This window comes from Salvelinus sp. IW2-2015, linkage group LG4q.1:29, assembly GCF_002910315.2.
Source record: "Salvelinus sp. IW2-2015 linkage group LG4q.1:29, ASM291031v2, whole genome shotgun sequence".
Lineage (NCBI taxonomy): Eukaryota > Metazoa > Chordata > Actinopteri > Salmoniformes > Salmonidae > Salvelinus > Salvelinus sp. IW2-2015.
The window spans coordinates 45,711,321-45,713,910 of record NC_036842.1 but is presented as its reverse complement, the minus strand read 5'-3'; positions in this window follow the sequence as shown (position 1 = coordinate 45,713,910).

Below are 2,590 nucleotides of genomic sequence, written 5' to 3'. Positions count from 1 at the left end.
GCATGCGTTACAGTCCTGAAAATTCATTACGACATTGACCAGGGCAGTTTAAATATAGCCAGGTTGCATTCTGGTCCACAGGGTGAAGGGGGTCTCTCTCTGGAGCAGTGGAGTCAGGTTACACCGTGAGACAGACAGAAGGAAACCACTGCACATATTTCATTAGTGTTTCAAGGCGTTATAGATTCAACATGGGTGTCATGTTGTCAATCAGTTCAGTGTGTCTTTAATGATAAGTGTCAGTGTGTCTGACTGTCTCCCCATGGTAGAAACTGTCATGGGTTAGGCAGGCAGGCTTTTGTGGGTTGGACAGAGTTGCTTGCCATATTGCTTACACCCATTCAGTTGTTTTCAGCTCTACAAGGGGCCATCAAGGCTTGTCTGAGGGGTAGGGCTATACTATACTAAGACTGGGAGGCAGGAGTTGATACCCAACTGGGGCAATCATAGCTTTACTTTCATGCAAGTTGTTTCGTAAACAACCACTACATGGAGTCTTCCTCACATGGACTTAGTTGAACATCACATCTTTGTATCCCATTGGGCAGTGCCATTGAGGCCATCTCCATTTTGAAGAAGTCAATTTTCTTATTATACTACTTGAGTTGGTTAACACACTTAAACGGTGCATACTGCCACCTGGAGTGTGTTGTTTGAACAGGTATGAAGCCAAGGTTGCCGATTTACTTTCACCTGCAGTTATGGAATATTTGCTCACAAGTATAATTCCTTGGCAGATCCCTCCTGATGACCTGGATGTAATTGTGTGATCCTTCCTAAAACCATGGGAAGTCCCACCCAGTTGACTACTTTAAAATGGTGTAAGTCATCAATGGCAATGTCCATGCAAAATACGGTTATTTCCAGGCAGTGTTTGTATTTGTATGTATTAGGGATCCCCATTAGCTGCTGGGGTTCAAACACATTAAGTCACTTAATATATTACATATAAAACAACATATAAAACAGTACATCATATAACATTATTACACCACTACAAAACAAAATGTATAATTCCACCATACAACAATATTACACTGTACGTGTGTATATATTAGTGTTTGTGTGCCTGTCTCCTCACAGTCCTCGCTGTTTCACAGGTGTATTTTTATCCGTTTTCTTAATTGGATTCCACTACTTGCATCAGTTCCATGGAGTCATGGCTCTATATTGTACTTTGCGCCTCCCATAGTCTGTTTTGGACATGGGGATTGTGAAGAGACCTCTGGTGGCATGTCTTGTGGAGTATGCATGGGTGTCCAAGCTGTGTGCCAGTACATTAAGCAGACAGCTCAATGCATTCAGCTTGCCAACACTTCTTACAAAAACAAGTAGTGATGAAGTCAATCTCTCCTCCACTTTGAGCCATGAGAGATTGACATGCCTATCACTAATGTTAGCTCTCTGTGTACATTTAAGGGCCAGCCGTGCTGCCCTGTTCTGAGCCTATTGTAATTTTCCTAAGTCCCTCTTTGTGGCACCTGACCACACGACTGAACAGTAGTCCGGGTTTAGCGAATGATTTGTCCCAAATACAATGGTTTTCGTTTTTGAAATATTTAGGATTAACTTATTCCTTGCCACCCATTCTGAAACTAACAGCAGCTCTTTGTTAAGTGTTAAAAACTTCTTATGGCTGCAGGGGGAGTATTGAGTAACTTGGAAAAATGTGCCCATTTCAAACGGCCTCGTACTCAATTCTTGCTCGTACAATATGCATATTATTATTACTATTGGATAGAAAACACTCTCTAGTTTCTAAAACCGTTTGAATTATTTCTCTAAGTGAAACAGAACTCATTCTGCAGCCCACTTCCTATCCGGAAGTGAGATTTCTGAACGCGAGGTCTCTGTTCAAGAGCTTGCCTATAAATGGGCATGACACTTCATACACCTTCCCCTGGATTTCAAGAGGAAGTGAGAGCAGAAATGAGTTGATTATCTTGTTCTGAGGTGGAATAAATCATCTTGGAATGAGAGGTCCGCCATTTTTTTTTCTTTTCGAAAGCGCGAAGTTGGACCTGGAATCGCCTTCTGGAAAGCTGTCGTTATGGGCGAATACAATCTCCGGCTTAGATTTTATTTGATACATGTCACAATATCATCCTAMAGTATGTKTTTTCAATATAGTTTTATTATATTATTGAAATTTATTCGGGACGTTAGGCATGTTGCGTTGTTTGACTTTGTTCACGAAGGAGAGCTTAGCGCCGCATGGCCAGTGTGCTTGCTAATTCAAGAGGGAAAGAGGTCGTTCTGAATCCAAACAAAGAMGGTTCTGGACAAAGGACCCCTTGTACAACATTCTGATGGAAGATCAACAAAGGTAGGACCCAATTTGGGATGCTATTTCATATATCTGTCGAACTGTGCTATCGCCACCTTTTTCCTTGAATCAATGGTGTTGTGTGTTAGCGATTGTAGTAAGCTAATATAACGCTATATTGTGTTTTCGCTGTAAAACACTTTAAAAAAATTAGTTTTCCGCTAATATTTCATCAATCGACAGTTTCTGGTTAGGGAAGGTTTTAATAGTCACAGTGGGTACAACAGCTCCTATACACTTCCTTATAAACTCACTCACCGATTC